The sequence below is a fragment of the Ahaetulla prasina genome, chromosome 1 (genome assembly GCF_028640845.1).
Source record: "Ahaetulla prasina isolate Xishuangbanna chromosome 1, ASM2864084v1, whole genome shotgun sequence".
In the NCBI taxonomy this organism is placed as follows: domain Eukaryota; kingdom Metazoa; phylum Chordata; class Lepidosauria; order Squamata; family Colubridae; genus Ahaetulla; species Ahaetulla prasina.
In genome coordinates, this window is record NC_080539.1 from 182,211,547 (window position 1) to 182,235,852 (window position 24,306).

The 24,306-nt window shown below is 39.5% G+C and overlaps 1 protein-coding gene across 1 annotated transcript in view; it reads right to left on the reverse strand.

The window, feature by feature from the left end:
- Window positions 1-20,622: 20,622 nt before the first annotated feature.
- Window positions 20,623-24,306, reverse strand: part of SPATS1 (spermatogenesis associated serine rich 1) — a 52,800-nt gene continuing 49,116 nt past the window's right edge. The window contains exon 8 of the mRNA XM_058184143.1: window positions 20,623-22,832. The gene's annotated coding sequence lies outside the window, so the exon portion shown is untranslated. The remainder of the gene's footprint in view (window positions 22,833-24,306) is intronic.

The window sequence follows — 24,306 nt, forward strand, 5'->3', positions numbered from 1 at the left end:
GTGGCACAATTCCAGATTGTCCAAGCCCAAAATTTTAAGCCTGGTGGCATAGGGAATTCTCTTGTGAGTGGAAGTGGAGTACTCTTCTTGTAAAATACCTCTGAACCCGCTTAATCATGTTAATGTCCGAAATACAGGGTGGGTTCCAAGCGGATGAGCTGTATTCAAGAATTGGTATGGCAAAGGTTTTGTATGCCTTAGTTAGCAATACAATATTACCAGAGAAGAAACTTCACAAAACTAGGTTAACAATTCTTAGTGCCTTTCCTTTTTGGCAATGCTGTAACAATGATCTCTGGGGCTTAGATCATTTGAGGGAAGTACTCCTAAATTCTTGACAGAGTGAGGGTCATCTATGAGATTGCTTCCGACCAGCTTGTATTTGGTGTTCTGATTTTTATTGCCAATGTGTAGGACAGAACATTTATTAGTTGAAATTTGGAGTTGCCAATTACACGACCATTCTGATACATAGTCAAGGTCGCTTTGTAGGGCAGCAGCATTGTCGGTGGTGTTAAATAATTTTACATCATCGGCGAAAAAAACACAGTTGCTTATAATATGATCGCATAGGCCATTAATGTAAAGCGGGAAGAGTGTGGGTCCTAAAACGCTGCCTGAAACATGGTTCATGCACAAGCTCCATATAGGCTGTTATTTTTTAAGATAGCTTTATTTTGCTCTCAAACACAGCCGAAGTCATGGAATCGCAGAGATGCCAAGTTGTTTTCCCACTTGGGTGGAAAGGCCATGTGTTTGCTTCCTCCCTGGCTGTCTTCATTCAGTGTTTTATTCCCTCTTGTACGTTCACTGCGTAGTCCTCAAAGTACCTGGACACACATAGCAATACTGATGCTTCATTTAATCCAATAAATTGTATTAGTAGACTCCTGCCACACTAGATAATTCTCTAGCTTTGGATAATTTCTTGCCAATGGGAACAGGATTATTTTTAGAGAAGAAAGAGAAATCTGTATATCCTCTGGATATGGATGATGCCCCGCATGATTTATTTCAGGCAAGCTATTGCACAGTCAGTGTAACGCTGCTATGTTTAATAAGGAACTTTGGTCTGAAAATAAGTCAATATAAAGACATCTCTAAAAGAAAATTTCCCATCCTTTTCCTGCCCCCAGCGGAGCCACAGCCTTTCTCACATGTTTGTCTTGAGGAGTCTGGGAGTCTCCCTCAATGATATGATGTGAAAAAGACACTGATCCCTCCACCTGGAGCTTGGATTCAAAAAGAAAAAAAACTTAAGGAAACTTTTAGAAGGGCTTTTCTGCTCTCCCCAACAGACTCTATGACATGATAATCAAAAAGGCTTGCAAACTTTCCTCTCACGGATTTTCTTAAATTAACATCTGAGGTTGTATGGTAGTGATGAGAATAAAAAACACTAATTTTCATTTAAAATAAGACTTCAATTCTCAAATAACATTTAGGAACTGGAATACCAATTGATACTATTGGTTAAGTCAAGACTTTGTCAGTCTGTGATCATTCTATAATAGATGGGACTTTTTGATGACAGCAAATAATGTTGTAACTTTTAATCATAAATACTTATTCATAAGTGACCAGCTCTATGGAGGGGCTGTCAAACTCCCGGCCTGAGGGACAGAGGCATCACGTGCTAGCCACGCCCGGTTTAGCGAAGGGGGGGAAGGTCCCAATACGTCACATGACACCACCATGATGACCTGAGTTTGACATCCCTCCTCTACGGGCGTGTGCAACTGTTTGCCTTGTAGGCCAATCACTCCCCAACAATGCCACTTTAGCTTCTGTGTGTCCACCCTATTCCTTCGTTTTTCATGTTCAGCTCAGCTATAAAACCACTTTCTCTTGACACATCCCCTGTAATGCCAGATATCTACACCAGACTTCTGGATTTAAATAAAAGAAATTCAAAATGTTCAATATAGTGGGGCTGATTTCATCAAGAATAAGTATACAGTTCTTGCACCAGTTATTTTGCTGAGATGAAAAGAGAAATTTGAATTTCTTATTTATAGCGAGAGTAATAATGGCTGACTGGAAGCTGCTGAACTATACTTCCTAATGGCCTCAAAGAGTATGACCATTGATGAAGGATGCTGGAGTTCATTCTGAGTAACATTCTGAGGGTATAATTTCTCCATTTGGTGTCATCTCCAGTGATCTCCAGTGATGATTACTCCAGACACTTCCCCAGATGCCTATCCAGATGTCAGTTCAGAGAACGATGAACCAGTTCTGGGCACTTCAGGAGGAGAATTGGTCAATGTCTCTGAGCAGCCAGCTAAAAGTGATTTGGCTGAAGCACAGCTGCAGCAGGACAGTCCTGAGGCTTCAGGTGGGGAAAGCATATAGCTGCAGTCTGTTAGTGATGAGGAGGAAGAACTGCCTTCTGCACCTCATCCAAGAAGATGTAGGGCTGAGAAAAGGCAGGAGCAGCGAAGGTCAGCCTGATTACTTGTGAGGAGGCAGTCCTATCCCTCTTGATGGGCTGGAACAGAAGCTGGCTATTTAGCACAGGAGACAGATGGAGTTGATGCTGGGAACAACGTGTGCATTTCCTGGCTGTGTGTTTCCTGGTCACTGTGATTCCAGCCTTGCCTTGGACTGACCCTATGCCTTGACTTTGGATCATGTCTTATGAACTCTGCACTCTCTTGTATAGTGGATTTATCTGCTTTGGAAAACTTTCAAGTGCCTTGTGAACTCACTGGCCACTGCTCTATGGACTAGCATTGGTCTGCTTTTGGCTGGACTTAGTTGGGACAGTTCTGGATGAAGGGAATTGCTGGGGAATATTAATAAACCATTAATACACTGTTACATATGTGTCTGAGTGAGTGGGAGAGCACATAGACTTAGAGATTCTTCCTGTAGCTTAGACTTTCGCTTGAGATGGCATGGATTGTGTTTAGGTTGTCCCACAGTAGAACTAGGATGCGGATGAAACATCCATCCTACCCTTCCTTGTTCTCTTGCCTACTTTGAATATGTTGATCATAGGACCCTTCTTGACTAGCTCAGGAAGTGGGAACAGGAAGCACACTCTCTCAATGATTACTTCTCCATCCTGCAGAATCAGTTCCAATCAGTATTGATAGAATGCCTCAGAGCTTAATTTTATCTTTGCTTCAGTTTATTATCTACATGCAACAATAGATAAGGTTGTCATAAGCACAAATGTTAGATGTCATGTTGTTGCCAAGGAATGCCATCAAAGTTCTGATTCAGAATCTGGAGGCTATGGGGGGGTCTTGATGGTGAGGAACTCTTGATAGGCTCAACCCTAGCAAAACCAAGAAGCTGTAAGTTTTGAGGCCTCCTAAGTCGGGAGATTTTACATTTCTAGTTTTGGATAGGGCAGCTATTGCTGGAACTCTGAATGATCTGATTTGAAAATGTAACCACCTTCTTGTATTATTGAAGGTGCATTGTTTTATATTAGTTAGCAAATGCGAAGACCTCATTAATAAGGTCTTTGGGGAACCGGAAGACTTTGGGGTTGGCACACTTTTGATTTTAAAAGCATTTGGGTTTACTCACTGCTGGCTGTTTCCTTGTGGTCTTTCTATGTTCATTGTTCTCCTCATCCGGCTTTTCCAGATTAGCTGTCTCTTACAGAAGTACTTCTAATTTTCTTAAGCCTGGAAGATCTCCAGGGCTGACTCTCAGGTTGGGAAAGACAAAGGAGTATCACATTAGTCAAAATAAGCTGCTGGAAAGTTTAGTTTCATTCTGATCCAGCAATCACAATCTTCCTTCTGCAAGACATACAACAACTACAGAGGTTGCCAGATTTCTGCAATAACTATGTGTGATGCACTCTTCTTGCTATTGATTGTTTCAGGTATTTGTATTGTTTTTGTCCTGCATTTTAAATTTTAAATGTCTTTTTATTGATCTTTCTGTATTTTGAATTCTGTACTTGTGTTTTATCAGTCTGAGATTGCAAATAAGTTCATTCATATTAAGCTGGTGGTTATTTCAAGGACATTCTTATCTGGAAAAAGATATTTTGGGATAAGTGGTTCAAATAGCTTTCAGAGAACCTGCTTTATGAAAGTTCCTACTAAATAAAGGCTAGAGTTTTAGCTTATTTGATTTCCAGATTCTGTATATTAGCCCCTTGCCTCTTGACATAAACCCAATCAATAAGATCATACACCTTGCTTTTTAGATTTGGCTCTGTGTTTGGGGTGGTGGTGGTGACAGTTTCTGTGAGTGATGCAGATTTGTAATTTTAAATGGGGTTTTATGGTTTTATGTATTTTAATTTCGGGGCCAAATTTAATAAGTTTTTATCAATGTTTTTATTTGTATTGTATCTCTTTATTGTTGGTTTTATCTGGCTGTGAACCACCCTGAGTCCTTCGGGAGAAGGGCGGTATAAAAATTAAATTATTATTATTATTATTATTATTATTATTATTATTATTATTATTATTATTATTATTATTATTATTATTATTATTATTATTGAAACCTGCAGCACAAGAAAATGCTCAAGTGATCTGTTTTTCTTGAGCAAGGACACATAAAGCCTAGGAGCATGTAGGTTTTTGTTTTTTTAATCTTGCCTATTTTGCAGGAGAGGAAGTGGTTGATATTCCCATGAAATAGATGACAATACCGAAATAATAAAGCTGACAGCTTGAACACCCAATCCTGTCCCAATGTGTAGAATTCAGACAGTGATTGATGAGGCTGAAGAGAAAGAATAGCAGGAGACCAACCCATTGCTATCCTGAAACTACCTTGCTATGAGATGTAAGGACAGCATTTATCGTACTTGATAGCCTTTCCTTCTAGCTCAAGGACAAGAGGGAAGCACTTTGACACAGCTGTGATACTAGGTGTGTTAGTATCACTAGGCTGGAGCTGAAAAAAATGTTGGGACATTTGCCACACCAGTACACCGATCTTTTTCAAGTTGCATTTTGTGTGAATCACAGAACGGGAAAGTACCAGGCCATGAAGTCCAATTTCTTGCTCAGTGCAGGAATTGTACTTAAAATGTATTCAAATTTTCTGATGGTAATAAATCAATACAAGTCAGTGTTATAACGCAAAGCAGAAAGGCATCATCTTTTTTCGGTGATTATATTTTTTTTCTTTTCATTTTGTTTAATCCAGCCCATGTCACACATCTATTTCAGGAACCAAGCCACATTAAGCACAGGCACAATTAAATATTTATTTTTAGCATCATAATGCAGTCCTTCAACACTAAACATTTCTGTCAAGAAACATAAATAGAGCACCATTTATCAAACTGTAAATTCTCAGATGTTGACAAATAAGAAATATTGTATCTTGTACCTTGTGCTCAATTATTCTAAAATTTCAGAAACTGGCAAATCATTACAGGTTCTTCCTAGTGGTTTCTTGCTGCCATTTTTTTTTAAAGTTAAGAAACGGCATAAAAGTGAACATCTGAAATATAAAATATTTTACTTTAATTCCTTGCTATCACAATAGGTTTTAATAAGAGCTGAGTTGTATTACATTAGAGCCTCAGTACAATGAGTTGCAGGGAAAGGGAGTATCTGCTATTCATAGGTATTTGCTGAACTGCAGGAATTTACATCATTTGTAAATGAAAATTGATGTTCCATTGTAATTTGATCTGCAGAAAGTTCCTAGTGGATTTATAGCCTTGACAGGAGTCTGCGTATCTGATGCTCCACAAGCTAAATGTAGCTCACCACCTTTGAATAAAATCTCAACATCAGGTAAGAGTTTGTTTGATAACACAGCTTTAAGTGTTCCCAGAAGTTGTTTAATTTTGGAACAGCCAAGGTCAAATTAATTCTGCAATCCCATAATAAAGTTGAATCATTCCAGAATCAAATATTTTGAATGCTTGTCCTTTTGAGGAGGTATAAATATTTTCTCTCTCCACTGAGAAACTTTAACCAGCTCACACACTTCCCTAATCTAAAATTGTCATTGCTGCATGCTAAAGAAACAAGTTATTTTCCCCATTTTTTAAAGCTAAAAATATTTGTAAATTTGCTTTTGTTAATTAGGGTGGGGAGATAGGAGGCTCAAAGCAATATACTTTACAAACAGTCAAAAAAATGTAAAGGCAAAAAAGCCTTAATTCGAATATAATGTGTTTGAATCAATGCCGGTGGCCTCTAAATTGGATATTAGATAACAGTTTGGTCACCATATTTTCCCAATGAATTTTCATATCAGTTTATCTATATGGCTATGTTTTCATTATCCAGATTGAATAATGAAAACATAGCCAACAATGGCCAGATCACTGTTTTCTAGGAACAGGCATTGCTGGAGCATCTTGGGTTAAGGTCAAAGCCCTTCTGGCTGGAAGATCTTCTTAGCCATCCAGGACCAGTGCTTGGGCCAAGAACGTTCATCAGTGGAAGCTTTCCCTTTAGGTAAATGGCAAACTATCTGGAACAGGGTAGCTATAGCTTCAATCTCACAAAAGGACAGATAAATCCACCAGTTGCATTTTTTTTTCTCCTTTCTGACCTGCTGGTGAAGAAATCTACAAATGTTTGTAAATTCTTCTTGCAGCTCTTCTATGTATTGAACCCCCAGAATGGATAGAGCTAAGATGTACCTTTGCTTCCCATGTTACTAGGAAAGATAAGGAGCCTTTTGAGAAAAAGAGATGCCAGCTTCATTGAACACCACAGACATGGCTGCATGCACAGGGAGTCAGAGCTGTCTTTTAAGTGCTCAGTGTGCAGTGCTTTCTGCCTGTATGAATTAACCTGCCAGTTTCAATTTCTCCCACATTCATCACATGTTATTTCCATCCCATTTAGCACAATATTTAAGAATTTTGGAAATTCTTCTTTTAAAAATCCCATCAATCCTATTTGATCACAGAGCCTTCACTGAACCTCTGTTTGCTATTTCAGGATTCTCATTACCAGTATATCCACAGACTCTCTGCCATCTATTGCAAAACAGAGCTAAAGCTGATGCCCAGAAAAGACATGTTTGTTTTAAGAAGCTGCAACCAGATTGCTACATCTGTTCCCCTTGAGCACTTCATAGTGTTTTGTTTTCCTTCAAATCCAGAATGCTGCATAGCCTTACTGATTCTCACCGGCAGAAAACACAAATCTAACCTCAGTAGTTAAGAATGACTTCCCCTTGTAGCTTTATGTAAATGTTCAAAGAACAGTGGACAACATAGAACTCTGAGGGATCCCTTCAAGACAAATTGTAATTCTCCCTTGCTAATCTTGGTCAATATATCTCAAGCCAAGTAGATCTGGATCCATCACAAGGCAGTGTTCCCAAATCCATAGCAGCAGAATTCTTCCTGAAATTGTTGAACTTTTCCTCTTCATTCAAGAAAACCCAGAATTGCACTTCTACTACATGTTCTGACCAGTAATTTGTCATTGAAAGATGGATGACATATACAAATTTAATAATAAAAGAAACGTATACATTTTAAGGGATACACTGTACCCAATGAAGACTTATTTAGCAAAGTCAATTGCAGTATCAAAATTATGTTAAAAAGATAGTATAGAAAAGCACATGCCTACCAAATTCAGATTTCAGTGACCGCATGCCCACCTCCTGCATTTGATAGAATAAAGAGATCTTTTTAAAAAATTGCTTTAAGGTTTTGCCAGCACTTTGTTTCCATCCAGTGGGAAACCAATTTCTGCAGTCTACTGGTAGATATGTAGTCATATGACAGATGGAAATAGCATCAATAGGCAAATAGACACTTTAAGCATACTTTTTTTTAAAAAAGTGTATTTTCAAAATACAGAGGTTTGTCTTCAAATTTCAGATTCGCAAACCCCAAAGATTTAGACTCAAATACCCACCAATTAATTAGCAGGCAAATTAATTTTAATTCAGAGGAGGAAAATGATCTGTCCTTTTTGAAATCAATTCCTCTTATTTCTGCAGAACCTCCACATGCTTCCTTTCTTCAGGCCTCTCTGTTATTAGTAAGAGATTTTAATATTTTTTTCCTTTGCTTATTTAGTGCTAATAACAACACAGCCTATATACACAACAAAAGCAGGAGTGATTTGACAAATTAAAAAAAATGTCACAATGAAGAAAATGCAGTGTGACAGCTGGAACTGGGTGAATGAAGTTGACAACCAGCATTACTGGTCAATTCACTGAAGCCTGGATACCTGGATATGGTTAGTTACTGTCAACAGAGCCATGGCAAAATATTCTGTCAGCACACAGCATGACTTCATTCCCAAATTCACATACTTGTCATTGTCAAAGAATGCTATTTTTATATATAAGGCAAGAAAATGAATTCAAAGAAGTTGGAGGAGTAGGGAGACAGAGATTTTACCTAAAGGTATAGCACATCACATAGTGACCTGAAAGTAATAAACTGTACTCCAAAGTTCACCAGGAAAGACGGATAATTTCAGGGACAGATTTCAATATTGTATAAGTAGTTTTACAAGGCAGTGGGTGTTGGAGCTGACTCATACTTGTTGGCCATAGAAAAAACTTAATCATGGTTAAGTTTTTTGGAATTTTGAGAATGGAGCAGAGCCACTAGTCTAGGGTTCTGATTGGCTAATTGGCATCTAGCAGCATGGAAACAACAATGGAGCCAGAATAAACTGTGGTTAAACATTTACCAACACACCATTGTTATAAGTGGAAGTTATCAGCAATTATAATCAGAGATATAATCAAAGTAAACAATTAAAACCCATATGGTGCAGATGTTACAAGATCAGTCCTACCAGATACGATGTGTTACTTAATCCCATCAGAAGGCTGCTTGTCAGCCTTAAAGTTAATGTTTAATAAACCTCCACTTAATTGACCTCTGTTTATGCTGTATTGGAAACCTATATTTTGAACACTGATTTTGATTAGTTTTGAAATAAAGCACCTCTAGCAAAATTATATTGTTGCTGTTGTTTTTTAAAATCAGCACCTCAAATGCAGGGGGGGAAAGGAAAATTTCCTTTTTTGCATTTTCTGAAAGTTGAAGGCATATATGTTTGCAAAGTATACCTGGAAACACAGACAAAAAAAACCCTTTAGCCAGCACTGAAATGTTTGTATCCTACTTGTATTATTTTTACTAATAACTCAAGGTGACAAACATATCCAACCCATCTTCCTCCTCCTGTTTTTCCCCACAATAATCCTGTGAGGTGGGTTGGGCTGAGAGAGAGTGACTAATCCAAAGTCACCCAGTTGGCTTCCAAGTGGGATTAGAACTCAGAATCTCCTGATTTCTAGCCTGGTGCCTTTACCACTAAACCAAACTAGCTCTCAAACTGGAATAAATAATATAAACAGTTATATAAACTGGAGCACCAGGATAGAGGCTGCTTTTGACTTTGACATGAATGTTTTGGATAAATTAAGGCTACAATGATGGTGACTTCAGTATCAAAGAGGAGTTTAAAAGATTCTGTAAACCATTTTATATCACTGGAGATGCTCTCTAGCACACAGAGCAATTTAAGACCAGGGCTTGCCATTGTCTAACCGCCATGGAAAGAATGATTGCTACGTAGAAACTGCAATAAAACATGTTGTTGGAATGTTCATGAAGATGATTATTTCTTCATATCAATCTTGTTTGGCTGCCATATAACATGTTCCAATTCTGATGAAATTGACGAGGAACAAAGGATCGGAAAGGCAATAATATGTAATTCTTGCCAGGTAGCTGGTGAAATGGTGAGTCGCTTCTATTTAGATCACTGCCAAAGACTCCTGGCAGATGAGTGGTTGGGCTTTACTACTTGCTGCCTAAATACCAGTAGCTGGACATCACTATAAAGTGTGGGATATTTTGCGTTCTCCTAATTAACATTGCCTAGAAAGCAAACAGTTTGAAGGAAGCCATGATTATATTACTATATTGGCTGCTGCAGTCACAAATCTTCTGAGGATTTTTCTGACCTGGAGTGTGTTATAATTCCATTCTATCAGAGAAGCCAAGCCACACAATTTTTACTGTGATCTAGAGGCTGTAATTCAAGCAAAAGATGTTCTCCTTGTGACTGTGGCTCTGATTTACGGAATACAGACCAGCCAGAAAAGTATGCATATTGTAAAATAGTGTGTCATCATTTTGGAGATTTCAGTTCATTTAAAACAGTGTCAGGCCCAAGAATGACAGAACAATCCAGTCAAAGTTCAGTAGTTCATTTGCTTACATCATCTAGACAAAATCTTGTCAGACTAAACCTATACTATTCTCATCTTAACAGAGATTCCCTGGGAAAACATAGGGAATGTCTATTCTAAATCTCTTCCTCTTCTCCAATCCAGCTCCAGGCAGTGTCTTTGTCCCTGATTAAAAGCAACTGAAGAGCCTGTTTTTGGAGTCAACACTTATTCAAAGTCACCTGCCCATAAAATAAGGAAAATCAACTTATGGAAATAGAAAACTTGGGCAAAATAAGATTTGAATAGAACCACTCTCTGTCACTCAACTAGGCAAATAGAAGATTCCAGTGTCTCATTTTTCTCATGTTCATGCTTCAATCAATCAAACTACCCACCCCCTTACTTAACCCCACAAAGGACTATGCCACCATTATTGTAATACCATTGGGAGTCACTGGGGCAGAGGGGAAGCCTTTAATTTTCACCTTTCCATTTGTCTTCACTGCTTTGGGATGATTGTAAAGCAAATCACATATGTTTTCCAGCACTCCTGCCCAAGGTCTTTACTCTTACCCAGGTATATTCAAAAGTCTTTTCTTTGTATTCATACATTTCCATGACATTTATAGATCTAAAAGAAGATTCATAAATGTCATAGAAATTTATTAATCTAAAAGTGGGGGAATGTAATGGAACATACATCTGGAGAAGGAGGAGGGATTCCACTGACTTCTGTAAAGCCTTTGATTCAGTTGTGCACGACAAACTACTTCTGAAACTTAAATCCTATGGCATTTCTGGACTCCTACATAATTGGATAGCTGCATTCCTGTCAAACAGGCAAGAAGTTGTCAAAATAGGCAGCACCCTATCAAATCCTGCACCTGTCAACAGCGGTGTTCCCCAAGGCAGTGTTCAACACTAGATCCAACACTCTTTCTGCTTTATATCAACGGCCTTTGTGATCAAATTATAAGAAGCTGGGTCCTCTTTGCTGATGATGTTAAACTATTCAACACCACAGACAACTTTGCTACCCTTCAAAATGACCTTGACTATGTATCTGAATGGTCTAACAATTGGCAACTCCAAATCTCTGGATATATTTATTAGGTAGAAGGTTATAGATTTAGTCTGGCAAGATTCTGTCTATTACTGGTAGGTATAAGCAAATAAAGGATAGGACTTTATTGGTTCTCACTTTGTCATCTTTGGGCTTGGTCCTGACAAGGAAGTCCATGTTTACAATTTCATTTGCAATGTGTGAAGGAAAGGAAAGATTGGTAGGTTTACACGGAGACACTCAGGTTGCTTAACACTAAATGACAACAGTGTTTCTCAACTTCAGCAACTTTAAACTGGGTGGACTTCAACTCCCAGAATTGCCCAGCCAGCTCTCATCTTCTGGCCTGACTGTGAAAGAGGGGATCTGCCTGGAAATCACGCTTCCACTAAGTGGGATGGGAGGAGAGAAGCTACCCCTTTCCTATTGATGGACTGGACCTTGGCTTTTGTTGGAGTGGGGAGAGAAGAGGAGTGGAATGCATTCTGGCTGGCAAGTGCATTCAGGTTCTAGTCCCACCAGGCACAAGGTTGACTCAGCCTTCCATCCTTTATAAGGTAGGTAAAATGAGGACCCAGATTGTTGGGGGGGCAATAAGTTGACTTTGTAAATATACAAATAGAATGAGACTATTGCCTTACACACTGTAAGCCGCCCTGAGTCTTCGGAGAAGGACAGGATATAAATGTAAATTAAAAAAAAAAGTTTTCGGAGTTGAAGTCCACAAAGCTTAAAATTGCAGAAGTTGAGAAACTCTGGCATGACAATATCTCTAATGTCCCTTAAAATTGCACAATGTTTTGGCAAGGATTTCCTTTGTTTCATCAGCATGGCCTAGTCCCAAAGATAAATGGAAACTTTTGAATTTCTCCCTATGAAGCTTACTAAGAAACATGGTAAGTACTGGGAATATTATCTGTATTATTTCTCACCATGCTGGAAAGCACACCTTGATGAAAAACTGATCCTATATTCTTTTCAATGGACTCCTAGGGAAACTGTGCTCTTGAGGATAATATCACTGATCTCAAGGCAAAATTCTGCCCTCTTCTTCTCCTGGTAATTCTTCCCAAGCCAAATGGAAGACTGGCATTTCGATAAGGCTCCTGTGTTGAAGCCACCATGGTTACTGTGACTCTTTCCTCCACAAGATTGCCTAGCTAGCCTTTTGTTTCATTTCTGAAGCGACATCCACAGCTGATTAACAGTTTTCAAGAGGCTACCGTACTTCATCTCATCTTAATGTTAGTCTTCACTGCTTGTCATCCCAATATCAACTCAGTGCACCCTCCTGGGGTACCTTGGGATGTATCCATGAATGATATTGCCACGCAGAGAGATTCTGCCTCTGGCTTGCACTCTCAGGTAAGAAAAAAAAGAGATACTTTCTGCACATCCTCTGCCGGTCAGAATACATACTGAGGGTATATTTATGAGGTAGGAAAAGAGACTGGATCCCAGAGTTTCCCTTACTTCCTTTTAAATGTTTTTCTGTGTTGCATTTTGTTTTCAAGTAGTTTTTGGGACTGTTATTCTTCTTCTATTTTTCAAGGTGTTTCCATAATTAATACCCAAATTGATGTTGCTATTCCAAATAGACCTTTGGAGCAGTGGTGAAATCCAAATTTTTTTACTTACCTGTTCTGTGGGCGTGGCTTGGTGGGCGTGGTGTGGCTTGGTGGGTGTGGCAGGGGAAGGTTACTGCAAAATCTCCATTCCTACCTCACTCCAGGGGAAGGTTACTACAAAATCCCCATTTCCTCCCCACTCCAGGGGAAGGATATTGCAAAATCTCCATTCCCACCCCACTCTGGGGCCAGCCAGAGGTGGTATTTGTCAGTTTTCCGAACTACTCAAAATTTCTGCTACCGGTTCTCCAGAACCTGTCAGAAACTGCTGGATTTCACCCCTGCTTTGGAGATATCCTGAGGTTATGACCTTTTTATTGCAGGCAACCAATAAAAGTTGATAACTATCTTTTAGAGACCCAGGATGGTGTAGAGGTTAAGGCAACAGGCTACAAACCAGAATACCATATATTCTAGTCCCACCTTAGGCAAGTTGGGTGACCTTGGGCCACTCACCTTCTCTCAGCTACAGGAAGCAAGCACTGACAAAAAGAAACTGTGAAAATTTTTGCCAAGAAAACTTCTGCGATTTATCTAGGCAGTCTCTAAACACTGGACACAATTGAACAGAAGGGGAATAAATAGGGCATAGTGGGAGGGGCACAGGAAGGAACTTAGAAATGATGGACAATCTTTCCAGCTATTCAATGCAGGATTTTAATTACTATTTATAGCTGGCAAACTGGCAACTTGCCCTAGACGCTACTGGCTTCTTATTCAAGATTCTACCAGAATTCATATTGTTTTTCACTTTGCTCCTCTTTTGCTTTTCCTGTTTCATGGTTTCTCCCTCGTTTTTTTAAACCATCCTGTAATTCTACAAGTTTTATCACTATATCACAATCTCTTTCCACTTATGACTGTATGACTATAACTTGTTGCTGGCAATCCTTATGATTTATATTGATATATCGATCATCAATTGTGTTGTAAATGTTGTACCTTGATGAACGTATCTTTTCTTCTATGTACACTGAGAGCATATGCACCAAGACAAATTCCTTGTGTGTCCAATCACACTTGGCCAATAAAAATTCTATTCTATTCTATTCTATTCTATTCTATTCTATTCTATTCTATTCTATTCATATTACTACTTGCACCCTATATTTCGTGGTGATCATTAGTTTTTGTTCCGTCAAGCTCATTAATAATAATTATAGTGGCAGCTGCCAGTTATAATCCTCTGAACAGAATTGCCAGTGAAAGCAGATGAGGGGGAAAAAAGTAGCGGAGAAAGATTCAGATTGCAATGTACTTTTTAAACAAGTGAGTGGCTTTCGGAATTCTAAATAATACTGATTAGCTTTTGGAATTTTCTAGAGTTCGAACAAAAGAGGAAAACTGGCAGTTTTTAAACTAGACCAGTCAGAAGTTATGTGCATATTTAGTTATATTAGATAGACCTTTTTTTCCCCCTGGCAGAGTTCACATGTCTCTACTCATTAAGTGCAGTGGCAGGCTGGTGCAACCATAGGGAACATTTTATTTTCTGTACTTTTTACTTGTTATTATAGAAGTTACAGAGACACAGGTTGTCTATTTAGGCAATTATGCTACTTCCTGATTTAACTTTTGAAGCCCATTTTGTAACAATAGTTGAAAAATAATCCTTCCGTGAAACAATATTTGATACTTGGATTCAAATTCTGCTAATGGCAGCAGACTGACTTTAAATAATTTACCACTCAAGATGTTCTTTTTCTGCAGCATCATAATTATGGTGCTGAAGAGAACTTGCAGTTGGGGCAACACAAACTGCATTTTCTTTTCAGCTTTGCTGAAATCAAAGTTTTCACTGTAAATAGGACAATAAACCTCAAAACAACCATTAATAAAGTTACAAGTTTATTTGTTCTTCACTTAGCAGGATTTGAAAAGTGGCAAGCATGCTTTTCACCTCTTTTATAGAGCTTGCTTCAGTTGTACAAGTAGTCCCCAACGTATGACCACAATCGAGACCCAAATTTCTGTTGCTAAGCAAGGCAGTTGTTAAGTGAGTCACTCCCAATTTTATGACCTTTTTGCCATGGTGGTTAAATGGATCATTGCAATTAAATGAATCATGTAGTCATTAAGGAACTCTGCCTTCCCCCATTGACTTTAATTGTCAGAAGCTGCCTGGGAAGGTCACCAATGACAATAGTGTGGCCCTGGGATGCTGCAGCCATCCTAAATACATGCTGGATGCCAAGTGCCTGAATTCTGATCCCATGGCCATGGGGATGCTGCATCGGTTGTAAGTGTGAGGACTGGTTGTAAGTCACTTTTTTCAGTGCCATTGCAACTTTGTATGGTCACTAAATGAGTTTGTAATTTGAGGACTTCCTGTGTTTTTTTCCACATAAATCCGTCCAAATGGCATGGGGAATGTGCCTGGGATTGTCAGCTGCCAGAGGACTCCACATAGATAAAGGAATACAGGCAAGCAAAGCAATCATACTAATTTTTTGGTGTGTGTTTTAAGCCTACAAATAATCACCTTTAGGTGAAAAGGGGGTACTTGCGATTTGTTTTCCTTGCTCATGGAGTAACTTTGTTGCTTCGGAATGCACAGTTGCTGGAGGTGCTTGAAAGGCCTTCATTGTTCCGATTGGTCAGTTGGAGAAAGCATTGACTGACTGATGGCATGTTCTGCCTATCACAGAGAGGCACTGTGAAATGAGAATGGTAGTGATGTGAAAGTGCCCCAACTGTTTGGCCTCAGGAATGGTGACTATAACCTAGTTGTAAATTTTCTTGTAAATTGACTCGCCGTTCAGAACACAAAAATAACCTTGTCCAGGAAACAGGCAAAATCAAATGCCAGGGATCTCCTATTGATAAGGATTTTGTCATACTGAGTCATAGATATATTTTGTGGCAATGTCTTCACCATGCCCCACATATTCCTTAAATCCCCCAAATCTCTGAATCTGCCCCAAGTACAATCGTCTTGATCAAACCTGGTTTCTCTAAGCTGAAGGTCCTGAGTTGCTGCATCTGATTCAGATGTTTTTCAGCATGAAAAGGCAACGTCTGTCTGCACGTTACCAAGGTGATTAGTGCCTACAATTGCCTGATGCCAGAGGTGCATATACTGTATGTCACACAGACAGGTGCCTTTTAGGAAGAGGAGATAGTGTGAAAAGTAATGAATAGGGACATTTGAGAACTGCCAGTAGAGGAGAGAGGTTTAATTAAAGAAAGGGCTGCTCTTTGTCAGGATGGGTTGATGGTGATGGCTGGGGTGAAAAAAGAAAAGGAAAAAGAGGATGGCCAGAAATCATACAGCCTATATATAACAAGTCTTAGAAGATATCCCAAAGATAAAGAAGACTGAGATGAGATGAGATGAGATGAGATGAGATGAGATGAGATGAGATGAGATGAGATGAGATGAGATGAGATGAGATTGTTGTGTGAAGTCAAGGTGGGACTAGAGAAGCTGTCAGCAATTCAGCCTAAGATGTTCTATGCAAAGCTGATTTGAAACAGAAGATGGGGGGAGGGGAGCGGTGTGATCTTTTCCATAGACTTTGTTATCTGGAGTCCATTAAGCATGGTGATGGCTGCTAGTCAAAGGAAAAAGACAGAAAGTAGCTGAGTGGACAAGAAGAATGGACCAACCAAAATGGCTGCCCCATTCACCAGAGAAGGCCCCTACAGAGGCTGGTAAGAGTAAATTAATCTGAGAGAGAGGAATGGCATGACATCAACAGGAGATGAGCAACTGCTGTCCTCTTGAGAGCAACTGTCCTCAGATCCAGAAATGTAAAACCATGTAAAAAGCAAAGCAACTGATTCTGGGAAAAGAGGAAGGGGTAAAAATAATAAAATTTTAAAATTTTAATTTTAAGTTATAAAGCAATAAAAGAATCAAGAAAGTGATAACCAGAAATAGTCAAAAAAGATTGATTGCAAGAGAGCTGAGCTGAAGAACTTAGTATTCTGGCAGAGAAAGATGTTGACACGTATTGAGCATTATCAAGTTTCAAGGTTAAAAACTGAAGTCTAACTATAGAAAATAAAGTTAGAATAAGATAGTAAAGAGACAATGCCTTGGGAATGGAGAGAAATGGAATGGAGAGGCTTAAAAGGGACACAAATATGAAATAACTATGTTTACTATATAAACTTCTAATTTTATTAGTAATTGTTAAGCTATTTTGGGATTATAAAATCTTTCCTGACTGCTACCTTCATTTATAATTAACAGATTAACAGAGTTGGAAGGGACCTTGTAGGTCATTTAGTCCAATCCCCTACCCAAGCAGGAGACTCTACTCCAGGAGTGTCAAACTCAATTTCATTGAGGGCCACATCAGGGTTGTGTCTGACCTTGGGGGACCGGGGTGGGGGTGGCCAGGATGGGCATGACCAGCTTGACTTCACTCTTATCAGAGGTGCTTGTGGCGGCACAAGTGCTCTGCCAGTAAAAATGGGCTCCCGAGCTCCATTTTCAGCTGGGACAGCCTCCTGCAACCCTCTGCCAGTGAAAATGGAGCTCAGTTTTCACTGGCAGAGGGTTGCAGGAGCCGTCCCAGCCAAAAACGGAGATTGGGAGCCTGTTTTCTCTGGCAGAGGCACCACAGGCTGATCCTTCGTTCTTTCCAAGGCAGCCCTGCAGGCCGGATCTAAGCACCCCATGGGCTGGATCTGGCCCCCAGGCCTTGAGTTTGACACCCTTGCTCTACACCATTTTTGACAAATGGCAGTCCAGTCTATTCTTGAAAGTTTCCAGTGATGAAGCTCCCACAACTTCCAAAGACAAGCTGTTGGTTGATTGGTTGATTGTTCTCACTGTCAGAAAAATTCTTCTTATTTCCAGGTTGAATCTCTCCTTGATCAGCTTCCATCAATTATACCTTGTCTGGCCTTCAGGAGCTTTGGAAAATAGGTTGACCCCTTCCTCTCTGTAGCAGCCCCTCAAATATTGGAACACTCCTATCATGTCTCCCTGGTCCTTCTCTTCACTAGACTAGCCATGCCCAGTTCCTGTAACTGTTCTTCAACTTAGAACCTAAACCCCTGTTTTCTGACTTTCCACTTTCAGATGATGGCATTCTTGAGGACAATGTAGAGGAGGACCTTCATCTAAGTCAAAGTCTGCTGGATTCAGGCCACGGTAGTGTCTATTGCTGGCTTTGCAAAAATTACTAAGCCCAAAAGTCCTAGATCAGGTTCTTGGTATGCCTTGATATGCCTCCCATCCTCATTATCTGAATCCTGACACTAAACAAAGCAGAACTGAGGATGATGACCTGTAAATGCTGTTACACAATTTTCTCAGTCTGTTTTAAATATCATGTTGTAATATCATTGATAAATTGGAAATTCTGAAAATTTTAGTCCAAATACATATGATGGGTACCAGGTTGGGGAAAGATACCCTATAGCAATAGCAATAGCACTTATATTTATATATTTCTTCATAGTGCTTTATAGCTCTATGTAAGCAGTTTCCAGAGTCAGCATATTTCCCTCAACAATCTGGGTCCCCATTTTCCCGACCTCAGAAGAATGGAAGGCTGAGTCAACCTTGAGCCGATCAGGATTGAACTCCCGACAGTGGGCAGAGTCAACCTGCAATACTGCATTCTAAACACTGTACCACCATGGCAGTGGTGGCATGTTAGTATCAATAACTATTTCCTATTCACCCCAGGAATTGTTTAAAGATTGTTTGCCCTAAGGCCAAGTCAAGGAAGAAGCTTTGCCCACGCCTGAAATGACAAACATCTCAAGAAAATTCTATTAGTTTCATTATTGCATCTTTTGAATGCTTTGTTTGTATATCAACCTGTAAGCCTCCTTGAGAGCAGTTACCGTATATACTCGAATATAAGCCGATCCGAGTATAAGCCGAGGTCCCCAATTTTACCCCAAAAACTGGGGTAAACTGGGGACTCGAGTATAAGCCGAGGGTGGGAAATGAGGCACCTACCGGTTGGGGAAACCCTCCCTCCCTCAGCTGAGAAGGCTGGCGGCGCGGAGGGCCCGCCCTCTCACTGCACCGGCAGGGCTTCCCCGCGCCGTCCGGTAAAATGTGAAAAAAAGAAAAAAAAAAAAACTCGAGTATAAGCCGTATATACTCGAGTATAAGCCGAGGGGCTTAAAAAAAACAAAAAACTCGAGTATAAGCCGTATAGACCCGAGTATAAGCCGAGGGGACGTTTTTCAGCACAAAAAACGTGCTGAAAAACTCGGCTTATACGCGAGTATATACGGTAATTAATTCATACTGCAGTTCTTTTGAGTACGTGCAAATCTTCTTTCCTTCACTCTAAAATCTTACTGTACAGTAAATTAGACAGAAGATTCAACCTGCTTTTCTTCAATACTGTTTGACCTAAAGTAATTAATTTGCATAAGGAAAAGTAACAGAATAGTCAAAGTCATTCCAATTTTACAACTCAGCTACTCCTTCTATAATTGACTTGCTACAAATTTGCCCTCTTAATTAGATTAAACAGAATTGTGATACTTGCTTCTGTCTTTTTCCTGGAAATTCAGACCTTGTCTCCTGACTAACATTAGATAAAATGTAACAAATTTCAGAACTCTATCATCTTTCCCATTCATACTCCCAAGGTACAATTTTAATGTGCAAAGTGCACATTTCATTGTAACAGCTTCATGGAACATTAAAATGACATCATCTTTTAGACATGAATCTGACACTTCTTTGTTTTCTCTCTTTGGCCTGCTTTTTCCTTTGAATAGGCACGATCTGCTTTAAGAAAAGATTCAGGCATTTGTATCTGCAATCTTTCATTAGCCTCACTCGGCAGGAAGGTGTATGTCACAAGCTGGATCCCTTTCCCAAAATGAGCAGCGCTGGTTCATTAAGAATTCTAAATCATTATTATATATAACAGACCTCTAGCGATGCCCAACAAGTTTGTTTTTTAAAAAATGTCAAAATGATGATTACAGTGGTATGATCAAGGCTCCACTTGTATTCTATGTGCATTGCACATTATATTTCAAAATAGGCAGAGCTCTGATGGCAATATAGGTAGTCCTCAACTTATGAGCACAATTTCTGTTGCTAAGTGAGACTGTTGTTAAATGAATTTTGCCCCATTTTATGACCTTTCTTGCCACAGTTGTTAAATGAACCTCTGCATTTGTTAAGCTAGTAACATGGTGGTTAAGTGAATCTGGCTTTCCCATTGATTTTCTTGTCAGAAGGTCCCAAAAGGTAATTGATTACATGACCCCGGGACACTGCCGACCTTTATAAATATGAATCAATTGCCAAGCATCTGAATTTTGTTCATGTGACCCTGGGGATGCTGCAATGGTTGTAAGTCACTATTTTCAGTGCCGTAACTTCAAACAGTCATTAAAGAAATTATTGTAAATTGAGGACTACCTATATCTGTTTTTCAACAGGAGATATTTAATTCTCAGGCTCCTGCTCTTCCTTTGGAATAACAATTCGGCTCACTCTTCTTGAACCCATTCTATACCTGGACTTCTTGGAGTTGCCCTAGATTTGTTACAAAAGTCTCCTCTTTATGGATTTTGTTCATAAAATCAGAAATAAATTGGTGTTGCTTTTTCTTCTAATCTGAAATTTCTAGTGATTAAGGGGAGAAAAAAACCACAAGGGCACTTTAGTTATCTATGATAATCTGATTATCCTAACTAGGTGATATTTATGCAACTACTGATACCTCAAAGCCATCTAAACTAAAGTTAAACTGGTCATACAGAAACAGCCATCTCTCAGATCATGATTAATTGGAGGGGGGTGATACAAAGTGTGAGCCAGCAGCATCCAGCTTTTCACTTGCTTATTCTCCTTTCTCCCCTTAGCATAGCAAGGATGACGACTCTCCCATCAATGAATTCTGCAGAAAGGCTGACTCTGCTGCTACATCTCTCAGAGCTCTGTAAGTGGGAAAATGCTTTCCGCATTTAAATGCTCCTCTGATTCTCTTCCCTCCAAAGGAAGCTCATTTTTCCCTTCTGAAAACATCCTTGAGAGAGATTAGGCTATTTCAGCCATGGTGAACCAAGAGATAAATAAGAATCTTTCAACAGGATGGCAAGCCTTGGGGTGGAAGTAGGCCTGAGAGTCCAGCCGGTGAGCCAGCAGTCTCATGGAAAAGTTGACATGCAGCAAATGTGGAAGAAAGCTGATTTACTGAAATTATCACATATGCTGTGCCTAGAAAGGATAGCCATAATATGAGATTTATTACACTGTTTATCAGGGTCAACTCCCTAGGATACCACTCCTCAAATAGGAAACTGCAGTAATCAGCTCTAAAGGCACGGATCCGCTGCCTTTCTTTGAATGGCCAGGTAGATTGGGAATATCCAGGGACTTCTTGAGGTTCATGCTTTGATGGCCTACCCAGTTCCTCTGGTTGCAGATTCAATAAGGGCAACTGAATTGGATCAATGCTGCAGGGTGGCCTGCATAAATCTGCTTTTTATGGCCAGTGAAGCTGTGGGTATATACATGAAAGAGGGATACATGTCCTTCTTTCCTTTCACCCAAGATGTGCCCCATCTATGCTTTCTCAATATTGTCATGTAGGAGGTAGGTAGATGGGTGCTAGGTTGCCTCCTAAAGAAAACTAGAATAGAATAGAATTTTTTTTAATTTTTTTTTATAGAATAGAATTTTTATTGGCCAAGTGTGACACACAAGGAATTTGTCTTGGTGCATATGCTCTCAGTGTACATAAAAGAAAAGATACGTTCATCAAGGTACAACAAACAAACTACGTTCTGGCATTAAAAAAGCATCCTTCCCAGGCAGCCATATCTCAATCTCAATCTCCATACTTTCTTAGAATCTGGAGTTAAAGAGCTAAGGACCACTATAACAACCCAAGGAACTCATGGCTAGTTGCAAGCTGTCCATTGTACAAGAGAGGATTTGTTTTCATTCAGCTCAGACAGGGCTGTGGGAAATGTTATCAGTAACAGCGAATAACATTAAGAGGAAAGTGAACAATAAGGATTAATTTCTCTGTGGGGATGGACAAATTAATGGAATTAGAGGAGGTGGCAAAGCTGATTGCTTCTTTAGAGAAAAAGACTTTGTCTAGCTTCATCTCTACCTGGAAACCATTTGCATGGAACAGAAGAAATGAAATACTAACTTTGGGATTTGATGACTAAATATGTTTATTGGTTTTGAAAGAATTGTACATTATGTTTTAAATTAGTTCAAAAAGTTATTGTATTTTTTGTTTGTACCAAAGAAGGTCAAATGTTATTTTCTTTTGTATTTCTTTCATTTATTGACTGTATTCCCAATTTTCCCTTTTCCCCCTTTCCCTACTTCCTTTTTTAAAATTTTTCCTTATCTTTATACCTTCTTTGAAATGCAATAATTTTTTTTAAAAAAGAATTAATTTACCTTTAGACCTTCAAAATGTAAACGCCAGGAAGATGAATGATGCAGGTGTTAAACAGTTCAGCCTCATATTTGAAATGTTTTCTCAGGAAACATACAGTAAGGATACAAATGAGAAGTGTAACAAATGTTTTTGTCCTTCTGCTTTTTGCTTTGGTACCCCTGCCAGTGCCAAGTACATGTGCTTTCTCATCACAGGCTAATTCACCAGGGAATGGGCAGAAAACAATTGCTTGCAATAGCAACAGCTGGCAAGTTATTTTTAGGTCTGCAATTAAATCAGCTTATAGTATTGTTTCAAAACATGAGGACTGTGCAGTAGGGTTTAACGGAAGAGGCATGTGAATTGTTATTCCTTCTTCATTTTTTTCAGCCATGCTCATTAAATTTGTTAGAAAAAAATGAGATAAAACATTATTAAGAAAAATCAAAGGAGAACAGAACTATTCACTGATGGGATGTGGAGCATCTTCATTACAAGGTTGCCTAGGGTTGTGAATGAGCAGCCCGTAGAATTGTTTCTTTGATGATCTGCAACCTCTTTGGTTTTCTGATTCTTAATTAAAACCCAAAGGATGACATCATGAGGTAACTCTTCCAATGGACTTTTTCAGATCAGGAAGCGAGGGCAGCTGGGGAGCCATGGAGAGTGCTGATACTGAAAGAAACAAGGACACATACGCTATTGTTGGCTATTTCACGACTATAAAATTAGCTGAGAAACATCTTCACAATAAAGTCTGGAAGGAAGGAAGGAAGGAAGGAAGGAAGGAAGGAAGGAAGGAAGGAAGGAAGGAAGGAAGGAAGGAAGGAAGGAAGGAAGGAGGGAGGAGGGAGGAGGGAGGAGGGAGGAGGAAGGAAGGAAGGAAGGAAGGAAGGAAGGAAGGGGAGGAGGAGGGAGGAGGGAGGAGGAGGAAGGAAGGAAGGAGGAGGAAGGAAGGAAGGAAGGAAGGAAGGAAGGAAGGATGGAAGGAAGGAAGGGGAAGGAGGGAGGGAGGGAGGGAGGGAGGGAGGGAGGAAGGAAGGAAGGAAGGAAGGAAGGAAGGAAGGAAGGGGGGAGGGAGGGAGGGAGGGAGGGAGGGAGGGAAGGAAGGAAGGAGGAGGAAGGAAGGAAGGAAGGAAGGAAGGAAGGAAGGAAGGAAGGAAGGAAGGAAGGAAGGAGGGAAAGAGAGAGACTGGAAAATTGGAAGTCAGATTTCAGCACAGATCTTGTTTCTTCTGTTAAAGAAAAACTGGAATGAAAAAGGGTCAGGATAATTGGAGTCTTGGTGTTCGGGGTAAACTTGATTTAAAAAACTGGGCATCTTCTTTTGATGCTGTCTGAGTGGCAAACAATTTATATTATCAAGCTTATTCAATAAGGAGCCCAGTGATTTTAAGTTCATTTTGTTCTTTCTCTGCTTACAAAGTGAAGAAAGCATAAATTGTCCTGGAATAACTGTTTAACAAAACTCATTTAAATCAACTTGTATAAGTAGAATGAAAATAAGGTGAGTTCAGCAAAACCTTTACGTGCTAGCAATAAAAATTTAAGGATGACTTATCTGAGGAAGAAGAAGGGATAAAGCTGACTAGGTTGCTCTGTGGCTAAGACACTGACCTTGTCGATCTGAAAGGTCGGCAGTTTGGCGGTTTGAATCCCTAGTATGGGTCTCCTGCGTGAGCAGGGGGTTGGACTAGATGGCCTCCAAGGTCCCTTCCAACTCTGTTACTGTTACTAAGATTTTCTTGTATGAACTGTGGGGGAAAACCTATTTGTGATGGGGGGGTCACCTTAGAAGGACAAAAAAATGTCCATTTTACAAATAGTTCTTGGGCTTCCCCTTGCCTGAAATAGTTCTATGATATATTTTAAAGACAAGTCTAAGGGAAACATTTCTTTGATGAAATAAGGCTTAGCGTAATTATTTATTTGTTGAATTTGCAGATTGCCAAATCAATTCAAACTCATAGTAGTAGGAGAAAAGAACCAGTTAGGTTTCTGCAGATCACAAATCACTGATAGTTTTTATGATCTTGGTTACAAAAAAGGTACATTTCAGGCAGCCTGCGCCCTTACAGAGAACCCAGTAACATCCCTCCTCTATTCTTAGGAAGTGACTCACAAAGGAAGTCCAAAATTAGGTGCATTT